The following is a 14,594-nucleotide window of genomic DNA, read 5'->3' on the forward strand; positions in this document are numbered from 1 at the left end:
GACAAACAAGAAAGGCTTGAGAGTGTGGTGCCTGTTTTTTTTTTGTTTTTTTTTTTTGTAAAGCATCGACAATCTCCTTGTACCCTGACATTTGTTTAAGCCCTGCACACCCTCCCCTCCCCCCCCCCACGTACACCCCACTCCCTCCCCGGCCAATTCGAACCCGAGGGGGCGGGGGCAGGGGAGATGGGGCCGCCGGGGGACTCAAAACCTGCCCTCACAAAAGACAAACATAAATAACACCAACTTGAGAGGCAGCCGGTTCCCAAGCCTGGTTCGGGACGCAATCCCTCGGCCCCGGGGCAGGGCCGGGAGAGCAGGTGACGCCAAGCGCTATGGTAGGAGGTCGCAGTCTAGCTTTGTGCCAAAAAGCACCTGAAGTCCTAACACATTGGCTGCGGCTCCCGGCGGCTGCCAGGCGGATCCCAGTGTGGCACGGGGAAAGCCGAGCTCCCTAGCCACATTAAAAAAAGAAAAAGAAAAAAAAAATTACAGGGTAATGATAATAAATCCCTTTGTTTTTCCTCCCAATGTGCCAGGAAACAATAGATCCCACTGATAATGCCTCCGATCCTCAACCTATCGCTCCCCAACCACAACCCACCCCCACCCCCAGCCTGCAACTCAGCCTTTGTACATCCCGATTTTTTTCCTCTTCATCTCCACCCTCCCCAACTCCTCGCCCCGCGCACAGCCTCCCCCTTACCCGAGCGGGAGCCGCCGCCGGCGGGGAGGGTCGGGCGGCCGCGGCTCCCACCCCCCTCCTTAGAGGCGCCCCCCGCCCCACGGTGGCCGCGGCTCTCTCGGCGCCGGCCGGCTCGGCGCCCCTCCACCCGCCGCTCACGGCGCAGCGCGGAGGGCGGCTGCGGCGGCCGCTTCCACTCGCGCCGCGGCCCCCACGCGCGCCCTGCCCGCGGCGGGCGGCCCCGGGAGGCGCGCTGCGCTCCCCAACGCCATAGCGGGCGGGCGGCGGCCCGGGCCGCGACACGCTCGCACACTCGGGCCGGCCTGGGGCGGGGGTCCCGGCGCGGAAGGGGCTTGGCCCACGTGCGGTCACCCGCGCCGGGCCGTTTGGGCCGCCCGGGAGCCCAGGTGTAGTGGGGGAGAGGCCGCGGGGGTGAGGAAGGCCCAGGGTAACAGGTGCCTCACCTCGGCTGATGGGATTAACTCTAGGGCCGCAGAGAGAGGGAGCCCGGCAGCAAAATCCCAGGAGAGGGAGAGAGAGAGGGAGCCTCTGGCGGCCAACCGAGGGCGAAAAGCACCGGCCCGAGGAGAGGCCGCCCCACCCCCTCGGCCGCGGGCTAGGGGCCTCCGGGGCCTGGGGCAAGGCCTGCTCTCTTCTCCTCTTGGCCTTGCTGAGAGGGGTTGGTTCGGCACAAACTGGGCTACCGCTCGGCCCGCTGCTGGGCCCCCACAAAGTCTGCATTAACTTGATGACCCCAGGGCATCTAAAACCCCAGGCCACTCACCAGGCGGGGAAGGCCAACACCTAGGCCACTGTGCCCCGCCTAACACCCACCTTGACCTCAAGTCTCCACTGTTAGAAAAGAAAAGGATGAGGAGGTCTTCTGACGTTCGCGTCAGGATAGAATTTTTCCGACCCCCAACCTCCCCCTTTTGCCGCTACTCCCCCTTCTCCACCCCACACCACCCCACCCCACCCCCCACCCCCCACCCCCCGCCCAAAGACCGGAAGTGTTACAGCCTTGGGGCAAAATACGAAACTGATCATGAGGATCAATGTGGATTTTTTAACCAATCCTCCCAAATATTCCACAGGGTAGAAATGACTAAAGGATAATTTTTGAAGAAGGTAATACCGTAGCTCTCATGGACATAGAAAATAAACATGTGTCCGAAATATCATTTAACTCATTAATTAGGGAGGGAATCGCAAGATGTTACAACCCATTCCAACAAGGATGTAAAGAGCAGATCTTAACGGACAATCCGTAAAGAGGCCAAACTGGTTAAAACTCTATAAGGCCTCAAAATGAAATGTTTCGAATTATCTGTTCTACAGGGAAGTAATGGTATCTCTAAGAAAAACAAAGTAATTTTGCATTTCTATAGATAAGAACATTTACATTACCATTACTTTCTACAGCTTATAAAATAGTAAAATGGCCTTATCGAAGGTCAAAGGTGCAGACTGCCTTAGAACCAAAAAACCAGATTCCTGTAGATAATATCCAGCCTGCCACTGAAAGAACTCCCTGTGATAATTTTGCCCATTTCAAAGTCTTAAACAAGTTTTCCCAACGGAACTATAATTATCTGCATTTCCCAGATGGGAAAACTGAAGTTTAGGTTTGTAACTTACCCAAAGCTTTATCAACTACTAAATGATTGTAGATGGATATGAACTCCAGCAAGTCTGTATACAGAATCTATACCCTGGAAGCAAAATCTCTCCCCACTTAATTTCAAAAAGCCTTTGTAGTTACTCAATTCTAAGTATTTTGAACAGTGAATTTTTTTCTTCAAGCTCACCAAATTCTGGGTGCTTTCCCAAGAAATTGGCATTCTCTGTCTACAAAGTGGATGTCACTTCTATAAGCATAAACAGATGTAGCAGGCAACGTGAGGGGGCTGTGGTTCCAGTCTCCACTTTTGGAAAGAACATTTGTGCTGTCTGGGATAATTTAGTGGAAAAGTTCCTGTCATTTATTTGCAGTATGGAAACCATGTTTTTTAGGAGAGTAACCTAAATAAATGCAAGAACCTAATCACTGAGTTCTGTCTGTAGAAGAGGGGGCAGAGTTGGCAATAAAATCAGTCTTACACCTCTTTGCAAAAAGATGATTCATACAGAAAAGCAACCTAAAGAATTTGGTTGGTTTTTGTGTTTTTTTTTTTTTTATGTGAACCTTCTGGAAAAATTCATACTGAAGGAATGAATGACAGAGTTTTTAAAACATAAAGCTGATAATTTTAAGATTTCTTGATTGCCCATAATCTACTTTCCAGTTCTAACACTTACCTATTTTAAGACTCTACTAGACCAGTACTAACCAATACATGTGGCTGTTTAAATTACTTAGAACCAGATACAATTAAAAATTCAGTTCCTTGTCCCACCCGCCACATTTGAAGAACTCAATGGCTAGAGGCTACCCTATTGAACAGTGTAGATACAGAACATTTTTATCACAGAAGTTTCTATTGGACAGTGCTATCCTAGACAATGTTTGCATTTTTATAAATTTAAAAAGGCATATTGACTTTATGAGGGTTGAAACTTAGTTTAGTAGCTCAGTAATGTATTGAGAGGATTCAAGGTCCTACATTTTGCATTTTCCAGTTGGAAAGGGGTTGGAGCAGTGTTAGGGTATAACAGGTGATGTTTAGTATTGACATGAGTGGAATACAAAGTACAATACATTGGGGCAGATGATTTTCCTATATGATTTCTTTCATAAGTCCTGGAGGATATTGTGGACTGTTATTCTTAGTTCCTTTGTAATCAGTAATACCATGATTAGTAAAAATGGACCATAAGATTAGTAGGTAAAAAGTACAAAATGTAGGGCACCTGGGTGGCTCAGTTGGTGGAGCAGCAGACTCTTGATTTCGGCTCTGGTCCTGACCTCCAGGTCACCTAGTCAAAGCCCGGTCTCTGGCTCCAAGCTCAATGCCTGTTTGGCTTCAGAGTCTTTCTCAGGCTCTTCTTCCTTCCTCTGTCCCTCCCTCTCGCATTCATGCTCTCTCTCTAAAACAAATAAAATCTTTAAAAAAAAAAAAAGTTCAAAATGTACTCTATGTTGTTTTAGGGGTTTTCTCAATATATTTTTAAAGTTCTCATAATGGATATTCTGAGTAACTAGTCAAAGAGTTATTATTATTCAAAGTGTAAGTGAAATATTGGGTACAGTTATAAATTAAGCCTAAATCAAGCCTGAATCAAATTTAAGACTAGATAATATTCACTAAGATAAGCCTGAAACCTGCCTTTCACACCGTAATTTAATGCAGGAAGGCACCTGGCTGGTTGTATATTAACAGAAGGTCATGGAGAGAAAAGACTAGAACAGAGTTAAAGGTCTCCACAATAATCTCTTTATGCAATACACAAAATAATGGAAGAGCACTTTATATAAGTAAATTTACACATAGGTTTAGCATAAAAGGATATTTTACTCCTATTACTATTTCTTTACCAATACTAATAAGAAAAATGTGTTGATAATAATGAAGCAATTTGGTTGCCAAAAACATATTTATAACCGCTTATTTCACATTTGCAAATACCAGAGTGCTTTGTCCCCTTCAGATGTGAATGTTGGTATTCGGGTATCTTAAAGGTCCATCTTTTAAATTTTAAATTTTTTTACCTATTTAAGGGTAAAAATTGAAGTCTGCCTTATGGTGTTTTAGGTTTTTGATATTCCGCAAACACTCCGTTGTAGAGATGAACTACATTTCAGTAAAAGACTGAATGTAAGTTTACAGCTTACATTCAGAATACAAGAGATATCTCTGATCAGTCTGATTTTGTGTTACTAACTATGAAATTAAGCTTAAACCAATAAACAGATTTTCTAATCTAGAAGGTGTCATTTCTGCCCAAATAAATTGATAATGATTCAGCATTGCTTTCTACCTACATTCATGCCTTGGCCATGCCACTGAAAATTTATACCATCACCTTGATCGATTTCTTATTCTACAATACATCCAGTATCTTGGCTGTTCCACCTAAAAGTAGGCTCGTGATGGGTTTGAGTATTTACTTTTATTTGAAAGTAATAAACTATGGAACTTCTTGGGATTCCTAAAGTCATTTTTTAAGTTGCTGTTAATTTGTTAGCTCTACAAATATAGCACAATAGATCTACAGTGTGTTCACGCTAAAGTGATACCTCTTCTGTTTTATTCCCTATTTTTACTTTATTTGGTTGCCCATACAAAACACAGTAAACCAAGGATTTTATTGGATTAGACATTGGTATGATGTTTTCATTACTGTCGCTGCTTCTAAGTTTGAAACAATAGCTGCCGTAAACATTCTTCTCAGTTTTCAGTTTTACCACAGTATAAACTGCATGTTTAATAACAAGTGTGAGGTATTATCTGTTCCTACAGAAGCCCATTTTACTTTCAGCCGATTAGCCCCTCTGGCAAAAGGATTCTTGTGGTGGCATTCTATGTGCCAATTCTCCACCCACAAAGTGCACCCGAACTCTGGCATCTTTGGGATTGACATGTTGTCTCCTCTGCTTCAGAACAATGTTATATTTCAAGACAGAGACAAAATGGGAGAGGCATGGTAATCCTTCACGGAAAGAACAGGTAGCAAAGTGTCAAATTGAGATTCAAGTTGAAAACATTTTACTGGAATTCATATTCATTATTCTTTTACCTTAGAAATGCTAAGCCTATTTCTTGAGCTATATGATAGCATAGCTCTTCTTTGCACACAACTGTTGGAGGAAATGGTTGTCCAAAATACTCTTGTGAAAATATGAAGGAAAGAATCAAAGAATAACAAAACTATGTCAGTAGCTTCTCTGTTCTACGGCATTAGCTTTGGTGAATTAATTATTAAAGCTCATAAATAAACACCCCTGTTTGTCTACAATTAAACAGGAAATTTCTTTGATTTTTATTTCCATTTCTAGTCTGGTTCTAGTAACAGAACTAGATCTTGAGGAGGTCCATTATAGTCCTGTTTGGTAAAAAATCCAAGTTATAAAAAAAACATTTTTTAAAAACTCTAGTATTAGGGGTGTGTAGGTGACTCAGTTAAGCATCTGACTTTTGATCTCAGTTCAGGTCTGGATCTCAGGGTTAGGAGTTCAAGCCCCAAGTGGTGCTCCATGCTGAGCATAGAGTCTACTTAAAAAGAAAACAAAAACAAAACTCTAGTATTTAACTTGTAGATGCGATTATCTGCTTTTAGAAATAAGGAGTGCCTGAGCACTGTAGTCAGTTGAGTCACCAGACTCTCAGTTTCAGCTCAGAATCTCAGGGTCATGGGACTGAGCCCAAAATCATGCTCTGCACTCAGCTTGGAGTCTGCGTAAGACTTTCTCTCCCTCTCCCTCTGCCCTTCCACCTAGCACTCTCTCTCAAATAAATAATTTTTTTTAAAAAGTAAAGAAATAATAAAAAATTTGTTCTGAGTTGTTAGTACATTTTTCCATAGGTTCTTAGCTATAATTCTGATGTCCAGCATAGAATGTTATCGATACAATTATTTTAAAATGAAGTTTGAAAATGTATCATAATGCCTTCCTTACATGTTTCTACACGATTAAATTTTTGAATTGGATGAATAATGAGCAAATACTTATCCTAATCGGTGGGCAGATCTAGAGCAACCAACACTTTTATTCATGTCCTAGGACAGTACCCAGCACTGTAATTGTATTTGGAAGTGTTGCTGGCCCTAGAGTTAGTTTCTTGATTAAGCCACAACAAATTTTTTTTCACTCAGCTAGTGTTTTTGATTAGATTCTAAAAGTGTAGATGGATCACATACTTTCTGGGCTTTCTTAGTATTGTAGAAGAAAAAAAAAACTGTCCAACTGAAATTAGGAGACTGTAGTTTTATTTTTTGTTTTTTTTTTTCTTTAATGTATTTGTATAAATTAAAGAAACCAGTTAGTATAAAAAATCGTGTATCTTAACTCTGCTCCTGATTTTTGTCTAATTGAGGGAAAATGCTGTTAAATTCCACATTAATAATTCTCTGCCTTACAATCCAAGTGTTTATTCCCTTTTAAAAAAGAAAGCCATGGACACCAAGGCTGTATATGTCCATGCAAAAATGATAATATACTACTATTTCCCATATTGAATTGTGGCAAAACTTAAACAAGAATCTCTTATTTATTTTATGGCTACAGAAACAGCATAATGAGTAGTTGAAAACTGCCTAACACCTAGCTGAGTCCTCAAAGGAAATGAAATTCATATTTTATGATCCTGGGAATAGAAACAAATACATTAATGTGAGATGAAATTGAGCTGATATTAATTAAAATTTTAGAAGGGAGTTAAGTACTACAGTTTCAACAAAACAAAAAGAAGATATCATCTTTGCCAAGAATGTAAATTTGACCTATTGTAGCTATAAAGGGAAGGAAACTGAATTTTGTGGATTTTTAAAGAATTTTTTGCTTTGCTCTAAAATTTAACAAGCTACTCTGACATGATTTTGTGAAACCTGAATAATTTTCTTATAAGAGATTACATGTATTTAAGTACAATGTGCTATAATTTAGCAAAGTATACATATTTTGCAAATTCATAAACTGAACTCATCTCTAGAGCCTCAGAGATTAAGCAAAGAGCTACATAAAACCAAATGATAGACTACCACATGCTCATCCAGAGGAGAGTTGGACCAAGGCCAAATGAGGCATTTAGATGCATAAATAAATAGTCATTTATTATGTGTTGTAGCTTTATTTTCTGAAAGCAAATGCACCTTCAAAAATCTAACACTAAGCCTAAAATCGACACTGAGATGCTCTCGGATGAGTGCTGACCCAGAAACTTACATATTTACATATAGACAGTTTCCAAAATATTTGGACATAATCATCACCTCACTGAAACCTTTCTGATCACTTCTCTGAAATTTTTGAATCACAAGGTCAATGCACCCGACAATTGCTTTTATTTTGCTCTAAGTAAAATTTTCTCCAACTGTGGAAAATTAAGACTTCTCTGCAAGATTCTAACCATATGTTTAGGTATGTAAAACCTGAAATAGATAAGAAACAAACAATTCAGAACTGACACAAAATGTTTTTTAGAGACTATTACCTTTTAGGCTGACTGTGTAGAAATCAAATACATAATTGATTTTGAATCAATTGAATAGTTCTTGGTAGGATTTAGAAATTAAAAGAAAAAATAAATGCCTGGTATATTAATTAAGTTCAAAAGAAACCAGGTACGTGGCTTATAGAATCTTTATTAAATAAGACTCTGCTATATTCCTTGCCCATAAGAAAATTTGTTTATCTGATTTAATTGCTTGGCACACTGTGAGGCATGAACAAGGAACATTAGCTGTCCTTGGCCTGGTAAAGAACACTTGGAGAGCAATATAAGAAAACACATAAATTTATATTGCACGATTTAGGAAGTATTTCTCTTCATCTGTAGTATCGTATCCGCTGTCTCCAAACCTTGTGTGAAAATCAAAATGACTAGGGCGCCTGGGTGGCTCAGTCAGTTAAAGTGTCTGCCTACAGCTCAGGTAGGGGTCCTGGGCTTGAGCTCTTGCCAGGTGGGCACCTGCTTCTCCCTCTCCTCCCCACTTGTCATGCTCTCTCTCTCTCTCTCTCTCTCTGTCGCTATCTCTGTCTCTTTCTCCCTCAAATAAATAAATAAAATCTTCAAAAATTAAAAAATAATAAAAAGGAAATCAGAATCACCTAGAGAGCTTGATCAGATTAAAATGCCTGGGTTGTAGGCCAGCTCTCCTAATAAGAATATCTAGGGTGGAATCTAGTAAATTCCAGAATGTTCTAAAGTTGATACTGTTGTGCAGCTAGACAGAGCGGATGTTTGGGAAACACTAACTAGATGATGTTACTGGTATTAGAATCCAATAAGTTACGATATCCAGTATATACCTACAGTTCTCATTCCTGAATCACTATTTGGTTACTGCTGTGTAGAGTGTTGTGATCTATGTGGGGGAGCCTCTGGGACCATGAACGGGAGGTATCAGAAACCATGCTACTCCATCCTCCCTGCTATGTTTTTGGATATGGAGGTCGATGCTTGGCTTTTTGGTTAAGAAAATCATGACAACCATTGCTTTGTAGTTACTGTCCTGATTGGCTCTCTACATCAATCCAAGTAGGATAGAAAAACTTATAAATGTGGTCCTCACATTTCTAAGAATTGAGAAGACTCCTTGAGTCCTTCTGCTCAAAACTTTCCTCTAACTTCAAAACTACAGAGAAAACTTTAATCTCTTAGACAGAATGTATTTAAATTTGAGAATACAGTGATAGGTTAGCTAACCTTTGTTGCGATTTCAGAAATGTTTTAACCAACTGGTGGATACTTCTCAGAGCCACTAAAATTCTAATTCCATCAGAAAATGCAGGACTTTTGGAGGCAGACAAACACTGAGGGTGTTGTTGAAAGATCATTTTCAAAAAAGGTAAAATCATGACTCCCATACAGATTAAAAAATAAAAATGTGTTAATGATTTTATTTAATTCATTAATGAGTAAACTGGCAAGATATTGCAACCAATTAAAGAGAGATCATTTTTTAAAAAACACATACATTTGGAAATCAGAAATATTGAAGTTAATGTATACATGAAAGCAAAAATGGCCTGTTCCCCAGTGATGGAGAGAAGGCAGGTGAACCTCTATCTGATAGAACTTATAGGTCTATAGGTGGGAATTATTTTGCATTGTTATCAGGCAACCTATACTTCAAAGAATTGTAAAATAGCACAATGACAATGAAAAACTAGAATCAAATACCTGAAAGAATGTGATCTAAAAAATGTATAGTTTTCTGTTGAAGCATATGTTCTTTTTTACAATGGCAGACTTCCCTAAGGTTCCCCTTCTTTATTTTCAAATACTTACATCAGCAGTCTTTGGGCTATACACAGGAATGTTCATAACACCATTATTAACAAATTGTCAAAAGGGGAAAGCAACACAAATGTCCATCAAAGGATGAATAAGTAAATAAAATACTGTATATCTATACAATGGAATATATTTGGCAACAAAAGGAAGTACTGATACATGCTACAACATGTATAAAAATTGAAAACATTAAGCTCAATGACAGAAGTCCATTACAAAAGGCTACATATTTCAGGATTCCATTTACACAAATGTCAGAATAGGCAAATCTATAAAGACAGAAATTAGCTCTTACTTAAGGCTAGGACTGGGGAGGGTGATGCTGGTGAGTGATGGCTAATAGGTAGGGAGTTTCTTTTAAAGGATAAAAAGTGTTCTAAACTTTGTGGTGGTGATTGCACAACCTTACGAATATACTAAAACACACAAATAGGTACACTTTAAATGGGTGAGAAGTGTGGTATGTATATTATATTTCAATAAAACTGTAAGAAAAATTTTGACTAATCTATAAAGTCTATAGCCCCACAATTAATTGCCTAGATCTAGTATGACTCCCACTTTTCAAATCAGGTTAGTTTTATTAATTAACACTGCTGTCTACCACTGAATGGTTCTCTTAAGGTACTAGACATATAGATCAGGGCTAATTCTTATTAAAGCCGAAGAATTGGTTAGCTAGAACTAAGTGGAATAATTCAGATTTTTACAGTTATGTGAGAGAACCTGTATACCACAAGTAAACAGAATTGAAATAAAGTATCAAAACATTCAACCAATAATTTCACTCTGTTTGGGAATTTACAGAATCTGTGACTTGGCTGGCGCTGCTTATACCATGCTTAAAATTCTTTTTGGAATGCAGTGAAGATAAAGACATATATAAAAGTAATTCTTTGCCTGATTTGACATACCCAAAACATTAGAAAGGAATATGTGAGGTACTCATGGGTAGATAACCTCTGTAAACACTTGATTTTGTCATTTTATTTATTTTCTAAGAAGTCACAATTAGTCAAAACTTTTTATATATGTATATAAGTATATATCAGGTAATATGAGTGATTTTTAAACAAGCAGGTCCAAAATTTATTTGTATCCAAACAATTCTTACCTCAAAGCAATTTCCTAATTTTCCAAATTCCTACTCGGTAATGAATGCCTTCATTCTTTGAAATAGAATTTGACATTTGTAAACACTCTAAAGTCATTCACAGTTAAATATGATATGAGAAATGAAAGTAGTGAATCCAGTTTTATTAAGTAGGTTGTTGACTAGATCGGAAGCTAGTTCATAGTAAAAGAAGAGCTCCAAAAGGTAGTTCTTAGCATTACTTGAAAAAGCATATGGTTGAAAGAGGAAGAAAGGAAGAAAGAAAGAAAGAGGATAACATTCATTTTGGTGCCTAATTTACACATTTGTCATTTTTAAAGGCACGTCATTATTGTCATAGTATTGGTTAACAGTATTCTAGAACTTATACAACAAATACTATACAAATAAAAACAATCACTGTTTACAATGTAGTAGGTAAAACTACAAAGTTTCATTATACAATAGGAAGCTGTCCCAACCACACTAGATAAAAATGTGTAAGAGGATGACACAAAGTATTTTCTCAAAGCAAGTTTTCATTGTTAAAAGTGTGATTATCTCATAGTCAATGTTCATTGTTTCATTTTCATTGATAAAAGTATGATTTCTTCCTAAGAAAAACAAAGCTGGAGGCCTCACACATTAGGATTTTTTTTAAAGATTTTACTTATTAGTTTGAGAAAGGGCGAGAATGAGAGAGAGAGCACAAGCAGGGAAAAGAAGCCCTCTGCTATGCGGGAAGTCCAGTGTGGGACTCCATCCCAGTACCCAGGGATCATGACCTGAGCCAAAGGCAGGCGTTTAACCCACTAAACCACCCAGGTGCCCCACACCTTCTGATTTTAAAACGATATTATGAAGGTACAATAACCAAAATAGTATGATACTGACAAAAGGATCTATAGACCAATGGAACAGAATAGAGGATCCAGAAATAAACTCTTACACATATGACCAAATGATCTTCAAGGAAGGTGCCAAGTCTACACAAGGCGGGAAAGGATGTCTCTTCAACTAATGGTATGGGAAAATAGATTATAAAGGTGCAAAAGAATGAAGTTGGCACCTTATGTTAACATCATATAAAAAAATCAACTCACAATGGATTAAAGACCTGAATCTATAAGACTTCTAGAAGAAAACATATGGGGAAATCTTCATGACATTAGAATTGTCTATGATTTCTCTGACGTGGTACTGAAAGCACAGGTAACAAAAGCAAAAAAAGGCAAATGCGGTTTGTATTAACTTGAGAATTTCTGTGAGCAAAGAAAACAATTAACAGTGAAAAGGTAACCTACAGAATGGGAAAACCATGCTTGCAAATCATATATCTGATAAGAGGTTAATACCCAAAACAGATAAAGAATTCTTTAAAAATAAATAACTCCTACAACTCAACAATCTAAAAAAATTAATTACAAAAAGAGCAATGACTCCAATAGACATTTCTCCAAAGAATATATACAAATGGCTGATGAACACATTAAAAGATGCTCAACATCACTCCTCATCAGGAAAATGCAAATCAAAACCCCAGTGAGACATCACTTCACACCCATTAGAATGGCCACTATCAAAACAAAAACAAGAAAACTCTCATTGTTATTGAGGCTGTGAAGAAATTGAAACCCTTGCGACTGTTGATAGGAATGTAAACTGATGCAGCCACTATGGAAAACAGTATGGAGGTTCCTCAAAAATTCTTAAATAGAATTATCAAATGTTCCAGGAATCTCACTTCTGGGATTTTATCACAAATAACTGAAAATAAATAGAGTCTTGAAGAAGGACGTGCACACCCATATTCATTGCAGTGTTATGCATATGAACCAAGATATGGAAGCAACCTAAATTCTGTCAACAGAAGTATGGATAGAGAAAATACGGTATGTACATGGAATGTTGTTCAACCTTAACAAAAAAAAATCTTGTCATCTGCTACAAAATGGATGAGCCTTGATTACATTATGCTAAGTGAAATGAACCAGTCACAAAATTATAAATACTGAATGATTCCACTTATGTGAGGTATCTGAAATGGTCAAACTCTTAGACACAAAGCAGAATGATGGTTTCCAGGAGCTCGGGGACAAGGGTAGGGGAGAGGCAAAAGAGAAATTGTTCAATGGATATAGAGTTTTGGCTTTGCAAGATGAGAAAGTTCTAGATTTCTGTTGTACCACAATGTGAATGTAGTTAAATATTACTGCATTGTACAATTTTTTAAAAAAAGATTTTATTTATTTATTTCACAGACAGAGATCACAAGCAGGCAGGGAGGCAGGCAGAGAGAGAGATGGGGAAGCAGGCTCCCTGCCAAACAGAGAGCCTGATGCAGGGCTCGATTCCAGGACCCTGGGATCATGACCTGAGCTGAAGGCAGAGGCTTTAACCCACTGAGCCACCCAGGTGCCCCGCATTGTACAATTTTTAAAAGTTGATAATCAATGTGTGTTTTTGACCACAATAGAAAGAAGTGTGGTTTCATTGCTTCAAGATAAATCTATAACAAAGCAAACCAATTTTACATGTAAGATCATCCCTGGATAATCATTAAAATCAAAGGTCATTGGCAGGAGAAGGTAATTCATATACAAATGTACTTTGCCAGGTTTCATGTTGCTAGCTTCACAAATAACTCAGAAGGTGTGGAAATTGTTTCCTTATTTTTCAGGGACTTTATTACTTAGCTAGGTCATAAAAGTTAAATGCCATATACTTTGAAAATATATGAATGCTTAAGCTCTTTTAACCTTGACTTTTGTATTTGTAATTGCAAGTCTGACTTCTTCTGTACTGATGCAGAACAAAAAGTCAAACGACTATTTCCTCATAAATCCAGATGCCATTTGGATTCTGATTCCTTTTCTGGATACTGGATTAGGTGGAGACACTGTGTCCAGTCTCATAAGAAATGATTTCAGCTGGTCCACTCTCCCTCAGCTCTATCTTTTCTCTGAAATATGAGATACAGTCAGTTCTCTGGTATTTCTGCCATAAAGTTGATCCCCTAAACTTGAGCCAGAGAGGTCTCCAATATTCACTGAACTCTGGAGTTCTTATGTCATTGAGCGTTACCTTTCCCTATTATGAAATTCTCTCTCTCTCATCATTCTGATCAGTAGATAATAGTAGGAACTATGTATCTGGTTAACCTTGACCATCTATAAACAGCACGTACATGTTGGTCTCACTTTTTGACTTTAACCTAAGGAACAGAGTTGCATTTGTTTATCCATTTAAAAAAGCAAACTAACAATACATTTGATAGGTCTAAGAAAAATCATGCAGCTTTGTTATTGGTCTGAAACTTCATATTTAGTTGTGTTAAATATTAGAATTTTAAAATATTTTCTGTAAACTAGACTGAAATTCCAGTATATTTCCTGTCTATTTAGATGTATGCTAGTTTGTAAAACAAATGTGAGAAAACTAATGTATTCTATCAGTGGTGTACTGATAATGCTTAACATCTGGCTTTGCACAGGGATTAGGGGGTCCTGGTTTGCAGTATTTGCCCATTTCCACGGTGTCATTACTCCAACCATGGCCAATTCAAACTATCAACATAGAATTCCTGAAAACTTAATAGTCAGCCTTCAGGCCAGTACAACCCAGTACCAGTTCATCACTGAATACATCACCATATACTATTAAAAAGATATATATGTTCAGTAATATATACACACACACATAAATATATATATTAGTACATATACTGAATGTATATGTATATATATAATATATATGAATATACAAATGTATGTGTATATTCAGTAAATTTTAAGCAGTATCTTCCTCAAAGTAAAATATGAGATTTAAAGTATGTTTGAGGGGTGCCTGGGTGGCTCAGTGGGTTAAGCCTCTGCCTTCAGCTCAGGTCATGATCTCAGGGTCCTGGATCAAGCCCCAT

The 14,594-nt window shown here is 38.4% G+C and overlaps 1 protein-coding gene across 11 annotated transcripts in view; it reads right to left on the minus strand.

Moving 5' to 3' along the window:
- The window catches only part of PPP1R9A (protein phosphatase 1 regulatory subunit 9A), a 299,308-nt gene extending 298,069 nt beyond the window's left edge, over window positions 1–1,239 (minus strand). For 8 of the 11 annotated variants that reach the window (XM_059396831.1, XM_059396830.1, XM_059396828.1 and 5 more), the window contains exons 1-2: window positions 707–825; window positions 248–454 (exon numbers count right to left, since the gene is read on the minus strand). The gene's annotated coding sequence lies outside the window, so the exon portion shown is untranslated. Of the gene's footprint in view, window positions 1–247; window positions 455–706; window positions 826–1,149 lie in introns of those variants that run through there. The other 3 variants (XM_059396822.1, XM_059396823.1, XM_059396824.1) reach the window with 3 other exon arrangements.
- Window positions 1,240–14,594: the final 13,355 nt, after the last annotated feature.

This window comes from Mustela nigripes, chromosome 4 (assembly GCF_022355385.1).
Source record: "Mustela nigripes isolate SB6536 chromosome 4, MUSNIG.SB6536, whole genome shotgun sequence".
NCBI lineage: Eukaryota > Metazoa > Chordata > Mammalia > Carnivora > Mustelidae > Mustela > Mustela nigripes.